The following is a 16752-nucleotide window of genomic DNA, read 5'->3' as shown; positions in this document are numbered from 1 at the left end:
GCTGCAGTCCATGGGGTAGCAAAGAGTTGGACACAACTGAGGGGCTGAATTGAACTGAACTGATGTTGGGTGCATAAATATCTACAAGGGTTATATCCTCTTGTTGGACTGACCTTTTTAACATCTTCTTTTTTTCTCATTCCAGGTTTTTTTTTTTTTTTTTCTTAAGGTCTATTTGTCTGATGTAAGTATAGATACCCCTGCTTTCTTTTGGTTTCCACTTTCATGAAATATTGTTCTGCATCCATTCACTTTTGTGCTGTGTATGTCCATAAGAGTGAAGTTAAATTTTTGTAGGCTTCACACAGTTGGGGCTTTTTTCTTTTTAAAGATGTATTCACCACTCTATTTTTAAACTTTAATAGAAGTACAGTTGATTTACCACTCTGTGCTTTTTGATTGGAGAAATGTCCATTTACACTTAAAGTAATTGTTGATAAGTATGGATCTACTATTGCCATTTTGTTAAATGCTTCTTTCTGTTTTGCAATTCATTATTTTCTTTCTTCTTCTCTTCCTTTGTAATTGGGTGATTTTTCTGTAGTGATATACTTAGATTCCTTTATCTTTTGTGTATGTATTAGAGAGTTTTGCTTTGTTTTCCATGAGACTTATAAAAATAGCTTTGTAGCAATATTTTTAAGATGAATAACACTTAGGTTTGAATGCATAATGAAGATCTCCATTTTAGTCTTTCTGCCAAAAAAATATGTTCATAAGTTTGGGTTAGGTCTTTTTTCTTTGTCATTGTATGGTTATACATCTTTTGAGGTAAAAATGGGTTGATTTTTTTTCAAACTGCTTTCAGTTTTTTGTTCTCCCACTCATCTTTCTTGATATAAATTGCTTTTATTTTTGGATATTCAGATTAATGTGTTTCTAAATGTCAAAACCATATCAAAGCTATAGGAAACATTAAAATTATGATAGAAATGTTACTCCCCAATGGGAAAGATTTAAAATATTATATGTGGAATACCAGAGAGAGTTTTATGCTGATGAAATTAATCTAGAGATGAGGAAGAAAATAATGAGAGAGGGAGAGATGCTACCTGAGAAACTAAATGTGTTAAAAAAAATTTTTTTTGAGATTATGAGAGATTGGCATCAGAAAATAAGAAAATAACATTTATACAAAGATTATTGTCTCTTGTTTACTATTATAAGGATGTTATATGGCATATCTTATTTAACTCTCAGAATAACACTATGATGTAGTATTATCATTAAAGCCATCTTATTAAGGAAGACAGTGGGAGCACAGATCGGTTCAATGTCCTTCCCAAGGTTTTTCATGCAGTAGAGGACAGAGATATGATTAAGCCCACACAAAATGCTTTTATCTACCCTGTGGTACATTCAGTGGCTTTTGAGGGCATCATTTCATGAAAGATGAATCATCAAGGTATAGAAGGAAATGCATGTGACTGATTTAATTGTCATTTAAAGGCATCCTTTGATCCTGTCTTATTTTGAAATTGTTCCTCAGATCCAATTTCTGTGACTTTCATTTGAAGATCAGACAATGCTACCAAGTCAGTGATGAGAAACCATTCAGCAATAACAGCATTCATCATACTGGGTTTGACAAATGACACACAACTAGGGATTTTGATTTTTGTCTTTTTGTTGGTCACATATATGCTAAGTGTAATTGGGAATCTGACCATAATTTCTCTCATCTTTGTGGATCCTCATTTAAAAACAGCTATGTATTTTTTTCTTCAAAATTTCTCTTTCTTAGAAATCTCATTCACAACGGCCTGTGTGCCCACATACCTCTACATCATATCAAGTGGGGAAAAAATGATCACCATCAATGCCTGCTTCAGCCAAATCTTTTTTATTGTCCTTTTTGGAGCTCCAGAAATTTTCCTCTTGACTGTGATGTCTTATGACCGCTACTTGGCCATCTGCAAACCCCTTCACTACATGAGCATCATGAACAGCAGAGTCTGCAGGAGCCTCATTCTCTCTTTTTGGGTATCTGGCTTCTTGTTTATCCTTCCACCCCTTGGCCTGAGTGTCCACCTGGAATTCTGTGACTCTTTTATTGACCATTTTTTTCTGTGATGCTTTTCCAATACTGAAGAATGCTTGTTCGGATACAGGGTTCATAGAGCAGCTGGTTATATTCTGTGCTGTGTTGACCTTTATAGCGACCCTTGTGTGCATAGTTCTGTCCTACATATACATTATTAGGACAGTTCTAAGATTACCCTCTGCTCAGGAAAGGAAAAAAGCCTTTTCCACGTGTTTTTCCCACATGATTGTGGTTTCCATCACCTATGGCAGCTGCATTTTATGTATGTGAAACCTTCAGCTAAGGATGAAGTGGCTCGTAATAAGGGAGTTTCTCTGCTGACTACATCTATTGCTCCTATGTTGAACCCTTTCGTTTATACCCTGAGGAATAAACAAGTAAAGTGGTCTTTCCATGACATTCTTAAAAGGTTAATATTTTATTCAAGAAAGTAGCAGAACATTACACCAGAAACTCTAAAGTAACATATGTGTCATTGGTATGTGGATGGCAATTTGTGCCATGAGAGTGAACAAATTTGGGCAAGCATTAAAGAAAACTGAGAACATCTAAGAAAGAATCCTGAAGGGACTAACATTATGTAGCTGAGCATTTTTCTAATCCTCTGACACTGCTAACCCTTTCTATATCTGCCCAATCTGCAATTTAGCAATTCCACTTAACATTCTCAAATTCATTAGTTTTGCACATGTAACCTATTCTGGACATATCACTGCTTTTTCCTCTTTGCAATAAAATCTGTTTTGAAGTGCCTTTATTTTTCAAGAGAAGTACATAAATTTTCAGGAAATGTAAGCAGCCTTAATTTTAACTTTAAGCCTGTCAATGTTGCTTTACAATAAATAATATGTTAATTTGTATAACTTAGAATATTTTAATATCCCTTCCTATTTGAATGTACTAAAATGAAGATAGAAACAACTGGCCACCCCCTTGGCAATATATAAAAATTGTGACTACATAGTATTTAGAGTTTATGGGTATATTTCCTCCTCCTCTAGTAACTTGTGTAAGAACACTTAAAAAAGGCAGATACCAAGCAAAAATCATTGGCTTAAAGCATCAGATGGTGGTGAAACAGTAAGGATCTGAAAGTCCAGAAATTTGCAAAGGGCAGAACTGTTGAAGGGTGAGCTGAATGTATGCAGCTACTTTTGACCTTTAGAGGTATTTTCAGAGTCATGGCTGTGGTGGGTTAACGGTTGTTTCATATTCTTCAACCTCATTTCCTCCTCATGAGATGTAATTTACTTCCTCTTCCCTTTAACTTGCCTGGGTCTGTTTTTGATCATGAGAGTGTGGTAGAAGTGAAGTTGTATGACTTAAGAGATAAGAAGCTTTGCAACTTCTACCTTCTTTTTTGGGAACACCCTCCCTGGGGGGGATCCAGGTGCCAAATGAAAAGTCTGAAAACCTTAGTCTTGCCAAGCAGTGAGGAAACCTAAGCTAGCCTCATGGAAAGACCATAAAAAATGCCTGGGCAGCCCATCTCTTCCAGGCCTCTCAGCTGCGGTGTCAGACACTTGACTGAAGATGCTATTTTAAATAAAGAGTCCACTGCAAGCCTCATGTCATTCCAACCCAACATATTGTCTGATTACAGCTCAATGACAGACTCAAGTGAGATCTGAAACTGTGTCCCCCTAAAACTGAGTTCCCTTGCCAAGTTAATGATTCAACTCTCTATCCAAAACTTTATTTCCTTTCTTTTCTCACCCTTGTTCACTTTGGGATTGAAGAGTAGCAATGAAAAGGGGACAAGCAGGACCCCAAGGGGGAACTCCAGGGTCAAAGCCTTTCTGTGTTCCATGTTTCTTGTTTGTAGAAAAAGGCCTTGATCTCCTAGAGCTTCACTGAGCTCCAAAGAGCAGACTTGAGAAGTTACTAATTAGGGAGTGAGGGAATGGGGAAAGAGAAGTGTTGCAGGAAGGGGGATTATTTCCAGGGCCTTGTCTAACACTCGGAAATGAATTATCTGAGGAGACACATGTACTTGCAAAGCAAGAGACTTTACTGGGAAGGGTGCTCAGGTGGAGAGTAGGAGGGTAGAGGAACCCAGGAGGACTGCTCTTCCATGTGGCTTGCAGTCTCGAGTTTTATGGAGGTGGGATTAGTTTCTGGGTTATCTTTGGCCAATCATTCTGACTCAGGGTCCTTCCTGGTGGCACACTTATTGTTTAGCCAAGATGTATTCCAGCAAGGAGGATTCTGGGAGGTGGCAGGACACATGGTATCTCCTTTTGACCTTTCCTGAACTCTTCTGGTGTGTGGTGCCTTGTTAGTTCCGTGTTCCCTATTAGGACTCCTGTCATAAAATAACTCAAGCAAATGATTACTCAGCCATCTCCTCAGTGCACAAATGCTTCCTCTAGAAGTCCTAAAGATAGCTCTGGAGGATCCCCTCGCTCCCCATCTCCCTGACTGCTATTTTGTTTGCTTTCCTGCCACACAACTCTCAGCCCGCTGCCATCAGGCAGCCCATTCTCAGTCCCTGCTGGCCTCAGATTGCTACCAGCCCACACCTGGTGAAGTTCCTTCATCATCAGAGAAGATGATGAGAGAATATAGAGCCATATCAAAGGTTCAGGAACTCCTAAGGACCTTCTATTTCTGTTTTGTATATAAGTTCATTTGTATTTTTTTTTTTTTCTTTGTAGATTCCACATGTAAGTGATACTACTTGAAATTTGTTTTTCTCTGTCTGGCTTACTTCACTTAGTATAATAATCTCTAGGTCCACCCATGTTGCTGCAAATAGCAGTATTTCATTCTTTTTTTAATGGCTGAGTTATATTCCATTTCATATATATATATATATATATAATCTTCTTAGACCAAGTGTCTGTAGATGGACACTTGGGATGCTTCCTTTGTCTTAGCTGTTGTAAATAGTCATGCTCTGGACATCAGGGAACATGTGTCTTTTCAAATTATGGTCTTCTCTGCGTATATGTTGAGGAGTGGAATTGCAGGATCATATGATAACTCCATTTTATGTTTTCTGAAGAAATAATTCTTTTGGTTATTTCAGATGTATATATATGGGTTTCCTGTAAAGAACCTGCCTGCCAATGCAGGAGATGTCAGAGACATGGGTTTGATCCCTGGGTTGGGAAGATCCCCTGGAGGAGGGCATGGCAACCCACTCCAGTATTCTTGCCTGAAGAATCCCGTGGACAGAGGAGCCTGGCAGGCTTCAGTTGATGAGGTCACAAAGAGTCAGACACAACTTAGTGACTGAACGGCAGCAACAACACCACCTGTCTGCATGTCATCTGTCTCAGAAACCCAGGTTAATGTCTCCTTGTTTTATTTTTCATGATTTGGCAAACTTGCTGTGTTGGGGGACTCCACCTGGTGGGATCTAAACACTTTACAAGGAGAAAGGATAGCTTCATATCCTTGGTGTAGGGAACATACCCTTCAGGGATATTTGTGGGAATGATTAAAAGTAGAAAAGCTAATTAGGAAACAATGTAATCAGTTCCTGTGAGGTTTTAAAAACATCATCTAATAGAAAGGATTTGGAATTTCTAACAACTCTAGTCAATAGGAGTAAAATGGAGCCAAGTTCGGAATTTAAAGCTTTGTAGTAGTACTTACAAAAACTGAAATAAAATAAGAAAAGTGAATTTAAATTGCATATTTTGTTTATATCAGTATATTTAGCATAATACATTCATAATAATGTTAATAAATGATAATAAAACATGAAAAAGAATATATATATATATTCATAACTGAATCACTTTGCTGTGTACCTGAAACTAATATGATGTTGTAAATCAACTGTGTGCCAATTAGAAAATAAAGAAAAGAAACATCAGTTATCTGCTTGGAAGTTATGTCAGGGAGGATAAATCCAGAACATTTGATTATTTTTTCTCCTCATTAGCATGAATATGAAAACATTAATGTTCATCATCATTATTATTATTATAAAATATTATTTATAGATACTGGCAAAAAGCATCTCATGAGAGACTTTCCTTTGCCAAATAGCTCCTAAAAATATTCTTAGAGTTTCTGTTGTAATTTCCTTGCTTACATTATAATGTCTGTTTAAATGATTCTCTTTGTACAAGTATAAAAGTCGGTATTTCAGCAAAAGTTGTCATGCAAAGCTCTATGCCTGACACTGTCCTCAGAGATGGGTATAGGGGAAAGTGCAAGGTATTTGAGTTCCTTTCCCAAGTGGAACTTATAGTTGGTGGTAAGTGAGGGGAAGACAGATAATTTCAGAATTTGTTGATTATTAGGAAGAAGATGAAAAACAGCTGGCGCAAATTTTAGTAACTAAATGATGAGGGGCCTCACTAAATCTGATGATCAGGGGAGGACCTAGAAATAGGTGACCTTTGAGCCAAGCCTACAGTGACAAGAGGCATCCAGGAGCACTGCAGACAGGAGAAGAATAATCTAGAAAGATGGCTCAGTGTGTGCAATGGCTCAGAGCAGGGCTTCCTTGAGGATCAGAGAGAAAACCAGATGATTAGGGAGTAGTCAGACTGAAGCGACTTAGCAGCAGCAGCAGCAGAGAGAGAATGATTGGAGATGGTTAGGAAGTGATGGCTCATGAGTAATAAGAAGGTACTGTTGCATTTTAATATGGAGAGACATGGACTAACCTACCTTTTAAAAATGTCCCTCCAGCTTCCACAAAGGAAAGTGTTTAGAGAGGGGATGAGAGGGTACACTGAAGATCAGTTGACAGACAAGATGGGGATTTTGCTCCCTGTGCTGGTACTGGTAAGCTGTGTTGGATTATAGATGTATTTTAATGTAGAAAATACAGTATTTGCTGATGTACTGGTGTGAGGAAGATGGAAAATAGGGAGCCAAATATATTTCTTAAGTTTTACATTGAATATCTTGTTGACAGTGTTGCTAAAACTGAGATCAAGGGGAGGAAAATGGGTGGGCAACTGAAGAATTTCATTTTGTGAATGTTAAAGGAGGCATTTGACATACAAAAGGAATTCATATATATATTCTATCTATTGCATCACCATCATCATTATCATCACCTGAGCATCAATAAGAATTAGATGTCACTGAAATAATGTGATTAGTAAGGTCACCTTGGGACAGTATGTAATATAAACACAGGAGGGCAGTATGGTCCTTTATTTTTTGATAATTTGTATAAGGGAAGTGGTGGCTCCCCTGGTGGCTCAGAGGTTAAAGTGTCTGCCTGCAATGCAGGAGACCCAGGTTCAATCCCTAGGTTGGGAAGATCCCCTGGAGAAGGAAATGGCAACCCACTCCACTGAGAAGGAGGGAGCACTGAGCTAAGGATTTCAAGGGTGTGGTAATAAAGAAGCTAGGAGTAAAAAGAGTTTTTGAGAACCTGTTTAAGAGTAATTGAGTTTGAAATAAGTGAAGATTAATGAGTGGTTACTGCATTTGATATCAAGGAAGTGACTGTTTCTTTTGATAAAAGAATATTTGATGGTATAAGACTGTGAAGGCAAGATTGATGTAGAAAGAATAGACCTGTGCTGTACAATATAGCATCTATAGTCAGCAATACTTAAAAATTTAAGGGAGCAGATCTCATCTTGTGTTCTTACCAGAATATAAAATCTAAATAGAGGAGTAGGAAACATTAATTTCTAAAAACTCCAAGTACTTCCTGTGAGAAAAAAAAGAGCAGGTAGGCAGCAAAGAGATGAAAACAGACTGAAAATTCTTTGGAGGAAATTTGCTGTAAAATGGAGGAAAGAAAAATATGGAGCCTTTTATACAGAGTGAAGTAAGCCAGAAGGAAAAACACCAATACAGTATAATAACGCATATATATGGAATTTAGAAAATGGTAACAATAACCCGGTGTACGAGACAGCAAAAGAGACACTGATGTATAGAACAGTCTTATGGACTCTATGGGAAAGAGAGAGGGTGGGAAGATTTGGGAGAATGGCATTGAAACATGTAAAATATCATGTATGAAACGAGATGCCAGTCCAGGTTTGATGCACCATACTGGATGCTTGGAGCTAGTGCACTGGGACGACCCAGAAGGATGGTATGGGGAGGGAGGAGGGAGGAGGGTTCAGGATGGGGAACACATGTATACCTGTGGTGGATTCATTTTGATAGTTGGCAAAACTAATACAATTATGTGAAGTTTAAAATTAAAAAAAAAAGCTTCATTTAAATTAACATTTCATAAAAAAAAAAAAACCCACACACACACACACAAAAAAGAAAAATATGGAGCGATAGATAGGCAGTAAGGTAGTATGAGGGTTTTTCTTTAACTTCTTACATGTAAATTATTTTAAATTTACAGAAAACTTACAAAATTGGCACTTATGTCAAGAATATGTGAATATCTAGGTGTACCCATTGTTAATATTTTCCCCATTTACTTTGCTATTTGCTGTCTAATTTTCTTCATAATTCTCTTCCCTGATGGCTCAGATGGTAAAGAATCTGCCTGTAGTGTGGGTGACCCAGGTTCAATCCCTGGGTCGGGAAGATCCCCTGGAGAAGGGAATGGCAATCCACTCCAGTATTCTTGCCTGAAGAATCCCATGGACAGAAGAGTCTGGTGGCCTACAGTCCATGGGGATACAAAGAGTTGGACATGACTGAGTGCCTAACACTTTTGCTTTTTCTCTTCATAATAATTTTTTCATGATATATGTGCAGGAAAAATATTTTAATCATTGCCCTTTACTACTGCATCCCTAGACAATTTACTGTGTAAGTCCAAAGAATTGAGAGATTTACTTGCAAAGTCATAGAAAGTTCAAGGAATTTAACACTTAGATAAAATAATTTTACCTAATTCATCACCCATATTTCCATTTTGCACTAACCCAATATTATAATTTTTTGTTCCCTTTTACCTAGTATCCGCATTAGATAAAATATTGGATTTAGTTGTCATGATTGGCTGCTTATATTTGGTGCATCATGTGTGTATATATTTTAAAGATGTACATTTTTGTAGAAAGCAGTCTCTCCTCACCTCCTTTTTTCAATAGAATTTCCTCAGTTTGCTTTTCTCTGATGATCCTTCATAGTTATATTCAGATTATTTATCCTCGGCCAGAGTACTACCGGAGAAGGCAATGGCGACCCACTCCAGTACTTTTGCCTGGAGAATCCCACGGACGGAGGAGCCTGATAGGCTACAGTCCATGGGGTCGCTAAGAGTCGGACACGACTGAACGACTTCACTTTCACTTTTCACTTTCCTGCATTGGAGAAGGAAATGGCAACCCACTCCAGTATTCTTGCCTGGAGAATCCCAGGGACAGAGGAGCCTTGGTGGGCTGCCGTCTATGGGGTCGCACAGGGTCGGACACGACTGATGCGATGCAGCAGCAGCAGCAGCAGCAGCAGCAGCAGCAGAGTACTATCAGTTCAGTTTAGTCGCTCAGTTGTGTCCGACTCTTTGTGACCCCATGGACTGCAGCATGCCAGGCTTCTCTGTCCATCGCCATCACTTGTCTATCACCATTAGAGTACTACACCCATGGTATTTTATTGTTCTCAAGGAGACACTTCTGATCACTCTGTCTGATTCCTATTTGCCTTTTCCATTGTATAATCATAACAGTTCCCTTAACTAATAAGCAGTCTATGGGAATATACCTTATGACCATGCAAGTATTCTACTTCTCAACAAAAATTTCCCCTCAAGTTTGCATTTATTGATGTTTTTTGCCTGATTCAGTCTTAAGTGATTCTAAAAGACTGATGTCCAACTCTGACAATCAACGTGTATTTATTTGCTTATTCCTATAATAGATATAAAATAATGTCAGCCTAACTTTTCCCAAAAGTTTGATTTTACCACCAGAATCTCAAACTTAGAACTTTTTTTACTAAAAATAGTTCAGAATTTATTTACAATTCTTCCTGCCCTCCTTTCAGACTGAGACTGAAGATGTATGGTTAAGTAATTTCTCGCTCTCTCTTATCTCAGTTTTATTGAGATATAATTGACATATAACATTGTATTAGTTTTAGGTATATAATGTAGTGATGATATTTTGCATATTTGATATTATAAAATGATTGCCATAAATTTAGTCAAGTTTACCACTTCACATTTTTTCCGTATTTCATTGTGGTTGGAAAATATATTTGATATGATTTCAATGTGCTGAAGTTTATTAATAATTGTGGCCTAACATATGACCTTTCCTAAAGAATATTCTAGTTTTGCTTGAAAACAATGTGTATTCTGCCCCTTTGGGATGGAAGCTTCAGTAAATATTAAGTCCATCTGGTCTAATGTGTAGTTTCAGTTTAATGTTTCAGTATTGATTTTCTGTCATGATGATCTATCCATCCATGATTGATTGTGGGGAATTAAAATCTCCTACTATTATTGTATTGCTGTCTATTTCTCCCTTTAGGTCTGTTATTTGTTGGGTCCCACGTTGGGTTCATAAATATTTACAAATGTTATATTCTTTTATTTGATTTACTTTGTTATCGATATATAAACATCTATCTCTTATTGCAGACTTTTTATTAATGTCTGTTTGATGTAAGTGTAGATACCTCTCCTTTCATTTGATTTCCATTTTAATGAAATATCATCCTCTAATACTTCCAGGCTGACCTTAAAAATGAAGTGAAAGTTTTGTAGGCCTCATACATACAATTAGGGCTTTTTGTTTTTAAGATGTATTCAGCCTCTTTATTTTTTAAATTGAGGTATAGGTGATATACCACTCTATTTTGTTTGTTTTATTTTGTTTTTTGACTGTTTTTTAATTGGAGAAATGTCTGCTGACAGTCAAAGCAGTTGTTGATAAGTATCAACTTAGTATTACCATTTTGTTATATGTTTCCTTCTGTTTTGAAATTCTTTTTTCCTTTTGTCTTCTCTTGTTCCCTCCCTTTGTGACTGGATGATTTTCTGTAGCGATATACTTAGATTTCTTTCTCTTTCTCTTTTGTGTATCTATTACAGGTTTTTGCTTTGTGTTTACCCTAATACTTATAAAAAAAAACTTACATTTGTAACAGTCTATTTTAAGTGAATAACAACATAAATTTGAAGGCATAATCTCAGTTTTATTCTTCCTCCAAAACAAAATGTTGATAAATTTGGATTAGTTCTTTTTCTTCTCTGTGATTGTAACAGTTAAGGTATTTATTTGAGATAGAAATGGGTTAATTTTTTTTCAAATTGCTTTCAGTTTTACCTCCTTCCTCCCATCTTTCTTGACTGAAATTGTTTTTGTTTCTGAATGTCTAAATTAACATGTTTCTAAGTAGCAAATCTCTGTGAAACTATATGAAACATTATGATAGAAATGTATGATAAATATATGATAAAAATTGTATGTGGAAAACCATAAAAAATTTGTATGTTCATGAAATTAATCCTGAGGTGTGGAAGAAAATACTGATGGAACAAATCTACCTGAAAAGCTAAAGGCATTTTTGATTTCTTGTGAAGGCTGAGTTTTGCATGTATATTCACTGGTGAACTTAATTAATAAACATGTAACTTGTTAAGATTATAGTACCAATGTTAAGTAATGAATCTAGTAATGCATGGAGTAAAGGCTTAATTTTTATTTTATTTTTTAACTTTACAATATTGTATTGGTTTTGCCATATATCAACATGAATCCACCACAGGTATACACGTGTTCCCCATCCTGAACCCTCTTCCTTCCTCCCTCCCCATACCATCCCTCTGGGTCGTCCCATTGCACCAGCCCCAAGCATCCAGTATCATGCATCGAACCTGAACTGGTGACTCATTTCATATATGATATTATACATGTTTTGATGCCATTCTCCCAAATCATCCCACCCTCTCCCTCTCCCACAGAGTCCAAAAGACTGTTCTATACATCTGTGTCTCTTTTGCTATTTCGTATACAGGGTTATTGTTACCATCTTTCCAAATTACATATATATGTGTTAGTATACTGTATTGGTGTTTTTCTTTCTGGCTTACTTCACTCTGTATAATAGGCTCCAGTTTCATCCACCTCATTAGAACTGATTCAAATGTATTCTTTTTAATGGCTGAGTAATACTCCATTGTGTATATGTACCACAGCTTTCTTATCCATTTCTCTGCTGATGGACATCTGTGTTGCTTCCATGTCCTGGCTATTATAAACAGTGCTGCGATGAGCATTGGGGTACACATGTCTCTTTCAATTCTGGTTTCCTCAGTGTGTATGCCCAGCAGTGGGATTTCTGGGTCATTAGGCAGTTCTATTTCCAGTTTTTTAAGGAATCTCCACACTGTTCTCCACAGTGGCTGTACTAGTTTGCATTCCCACCAAAAGTGTAAGAGGGTTCCCTTTTCTCCACACCCTCTCCAGCATTTTATTGCTTGAAGACTTTTGGATTGCAGCCATTCTGACTGGTGTGAAATGGTTCCTCATTGTGGTTTTGATTTGCATTTCTTTGATAATGAGTGATGTTGAGCATCTTTTCATGTGTTTGTTAGTCATGTGTATGTCTTCTTTGGAGAAATGTCTATTTAGTTCTTTGGCCCATGTTTTGATTGGGTCATTTATTTTTCTGGAGTTGAGCTGTAGGAGTTGCTTGTATATTTTTGAGATTAGTTGTTTGTCTGTTGCTTCATTTGCTATTATTTTCTCCCATTCCGAAGGCTGTCTTTTCACCTTGAATATAGTTTCCTTTGATGTGCAGAAGCTTTTAAGTGTAATTAGGTCCATTTGTTTACTTTTGCTTTTATTTCCAATATTCTGGGAGGTGGGTCATAGAGGATTCTGCTGTGATGTATGTTGGAGAGTGTTTTGCCTATGTTCTCCTCTAGGAGTTTTATAGTTTCTGGTCTTTCATTTAGATCTTTAATCCTTTTTGAGTTTATTTTTGTGTATGGTGTTAGAAAGTGCTCTAGTTTCATTCTTTTACAAGTGGTTGACCAGTTTTCCCATTCCACTTATACAGTGCTTATCATCTCCTATGTATCACCGTAAGATTGTTATGCCTTATCTGATTTAATTCTCACAATAAGGCTACAATGTAGTATTATTGTTAAACTCATCTTATTAAGGAGGAAAATTGGGAGCACTGATTGTTTAAGTGACCTTCCCAATGTTGCTCATATAGTAGATGACAGAGATATGTTTGAAGCCACAAAAAATGCTGCTAGCTTCCATGTGGTGTATCAGCTCTTCTGTCATCCATTCAGTGGAGTTTGGGGTCATCATATCATGAAAGATGAATTATCAGGTTATAGAAGGAAGTGCATGTGATTGGTTTAATTGTTATTTGTAGTTATTTTGATCCTGTGATATTTTGAAATTGTTCTTCATATCCAATTTCTGTGTTTTTAATCTGAAGAATGGGCAATATACAGAGTCAGTGATGAGAAACCATTTAGCAATAACAATATTTATCATACTGGGTTTGACAAATGACCTACAACTAGAGATTTTGGTTTCTATCTTCCTGTTGGTAACATATATGTTTAGTGTCATTGGGAATCTGACCATAATTTCTCTCATCTTTGTGGATTCTTGTTTTAAAACAGCTATGTATTTTGTTCTTCAAAATTTCTTTTACTTAGAAATCTCATTCACAATGGGCTGTGTGCCCAAATACCTCTACATCATATCAAGTGGGAACAAAACCATTACCACCAATGCCTACTTCAGCCAGATCTCTTTTATTGTCCTCTTTGGGGCTACAGATTTTTTTTCTCTTGGCTGTGATGTCCTATGACCACTATGTGCCATCTGCAAACCTCTGCATTATATGACCATCATGAGAGTAGAGTCTTGGAAGTCTTATCCTCTGTTGGGTATCTGGCTTCTTGATTATCCCTCTACCCCTTGGCCTGAGTCCCTACCTGGAATTCTGTGACTCTGTTATTGACCATTTTCTCTGTGATGCTTCTCCAACACTGAAGAATTTATGTTCTGATACATGGTTCTTAGAGCAGCTGGTTTTATTCTGTGCTGTGTTGACCTTTATAGTGACCCTTGTGTGTGTAGTTCTGTCCTACATATGTATCATTGGATGATTCTAAGTTTATCTTCTGCCCAGGAAAGGAAAAAAGCCTTTTTCCATGTTTCTTCCCACATGCTTGTAGTTTCCATTATCTATGGCAGTTGCATTTTTATGTACGTGAAACCTTCAGCTAAGGATGAAGTGGCCATTAATAAGGGAGTTTCTCTGCTCACTATATTGTTGCCTCTGAGAAATAAATTTCTCATTTATCCCATGGGAAATAAACAAGTGAAGTGCTCTTTCTATGGCATTCTTAAAATATTTGTATTTCATTCAAAGAAGTAGTAGAACAGCATACTGGGAATTCAATCAAATCATGCTCTCACTCCCCCTGCTGCAGCAGGGTCCCTAATAGAGCCTTGCCAGAAAAAAAGAAAAAAAAAAAAAAAGAAAATCAAAGCTATGTCATGAGAATATAGATGGAAATTGAAGTCATGAGAATGACACATTTTGATAGGCATGAAACAGAATTGAGAAGAAAGAATGCTGAAGGACCCAGCATAAGGGCATGAACGTTTCTCTTCTTCTCTGAAACTGCTAAAACCTCTCTCTTCTTAATTTGGAATTCAGCCAATTCTTCTTAGTCATTTCAAATATGCATCTGTCATGAGACTTGTGTGTCACTTTTGGTATTTATCACTTCTTTCCCATTTTTGCTATACATTCTGTTTTGAGGAGTCTTCCCTTTTCAAGAGGGAAATATGTGAATTTTCAGGAAATGAAAAGCTCTCTTCTTCCTCAGACCAGACTTGTCAATATGTTGCAGTATAGCCTTTGAAGAGTAACTGCTCAAAGAACAACTAGAAAAGCCAAAATACAACACAAAAACCATTGGCTTAACGTACTCAGGTTGCTGCTGAAACAAGATTCTGCAAATGGTGGAACTGTTGAAGAGGCAGTTGATTGTATGCAGCTACTTCTGCCCTTAGAGGCATTTTCAGATTCATGGCTGTGATGGATTAAAGATTGCTTCACATTATTTAATGTCAGCCTCTCCATCAGGGCACAAAAGGTTTCTTTTCTCTGTTTTGGCTTGGCTGGGTTTATAACTCTGCTAGTCTATAATCTGTGATGAGAGTGTAGTAGAAGTGATGTGACAGTGGCTGATCAGTCTACAACAGCCCCACAACTGGGATCCTTGAAATTAACTGTCATTTTGTCAGGATTTTGGACCATCTGCAGTTGACATTTGTGCACCTTTTCACACAAGGCCACCCAGTAATCAGCTGGTAATCAAAATATGTGTTGGACATTTTACATACTCAAGTGTTTATAGCTGACATTCGTCTTTGGAACTAAATGTTTTAAATAGGTGAAATATTTCTACTATTTATACGGGATGTTCCCAATAAGCAACTCCCACCATTTGGAAAATGGTAATGAGATGAGTGCATAACCTGAGTGTATGACCTCTCAAGTGGTTGGTGCATATGATAAACAAATATAAATGAAAGCAAAAGTGCTCAAGAAAATCAATTAATTTTACAGACTGCTCTCCAATGAAGTAAGTTAGTCTTTTTTTCCTTTCTTTGGTAGAGGGAGGTATTTATCATTTATTCATCGTGATAAATGAAGTTCAGGCATTTACTTTGCAATACAAGGAAGGAAATATTCAGTTCTAGAGGATAGTGAAAGTCCCTCAGTTGTGTCCGACTTTTTGTGATCCCATGGACTGTACAGTTCATGAGATTCTCCAGGCCAGAATACTGGAGTGGGTAGCCTTTTCTTTCTCCAGGGGATCTTTCCAACCCAGGGATGGAACCCAGGTCTCCCTCATTGCAGGTGGATTCTTCACCAGCTGAGCCACAAAGGAAGCCCCACCCCCCCCAGTTCAAAAGAAACATATCACCAAAATAGCACTTTTTTCCCACTCCATTTCATAAATTACATTCAAGCAACAACTGCTTTAGAATAAAAATAGATATGAATGGCATTTTGTATTTTGATTAATATGTCTTAGTTTTGAACACATTTCTGAAACTTTGATAGTAGCATCTAAATTTTTTTGTAGGACCAAAGTACTATTTATTTATTTGGCTGTGCCGGGCCTTAGTTTATGGCACGTGGGATCTTTGATCTTTAGTTGAGGCATAGAGGATCTAGTTCCCTGATCAGGATTTGAACCCGAGACCTCTGCATTGGGAAAGCAGAGTCTTAGCCATTGGACCACCAGGAAACTTCCAAAGTGCTATTTTTAAGCCTTACCCTTAATTACCATTTCTTTCCTTTCATTTCATAATTACCAGAGTACATGAAAGTAAAATTTATATTCTTAATAAAGTAGCAGACTATAGTATGATTAATATTTTGTTTATTGTCTTCACCATTTATTTTAGTTTACTGCCTTCTAATTTGCTTAATGACACAAGCATTTGAGTATGTCTTTTAAAAGGGTCTTCAAATTTATCTTTTGTGTGGCAAGGCTTCTGAGGCGTTCTTTTATTTTACGATCACATTTAAATGTCTGATTTCTTAAGAGGTAAAATTTGGTTTTCTGTCTTGTTTCAGGGCTTCCGCATTGGCTCAGTGGGTAAAGAATCTGCCTGAAATGCAGGAGACGCAGGAGACTTAGGTTCAATCCCTGGGTTGGGAAGAACCCTGGAGAAGGAAATGGCAACCCACTCCAATATTCTTGCCTGAAAAATCTCATGGACAGTGGAGCCTGGCAGGCTGCAGTCCATGGGGTCACAAAGTCAGATACGACTGAGCGACCAAGCACATCTTGTTTC

At 37.2% G+C, this 16752-nt stretch overlaps 1 pseudogene; it reads left to right on the top strand.

Moving 5' to 3' along the window:
* The first annotated feature begins 1542 nt into the window (after positions 1–1542).
* Positions 1543–2478, top strand: LOC113893730 (annotated as a pseudogene).
* The last annotated feature ends 14274 nt before the right edge of the window (positions 2479–16752 follow it).

This window comes from Bos indicus x Bos taurus, chromosome 5, assembly GCF_003369695.1.
Source record: "Bos indicus x Bos taurus breed Angus x Brahman F1 hybrid chromosome 5, Bos_hybrid_MaternalHap_v2.0, whole genome shotgun sequence".
In the NCBI taxonomy this organism is placed as follows: Eukaryota; Metazoa; Chordata; class Mammalia; order Artiodactyla; family Bovidae; genus Bos; species Bos indicus x Bos taurus.
The sequence above is the reverse complement of the archived record's forward strand: the minus strand, read 5'-3'. Positions and strand labels throughout refer to the sequence as shown.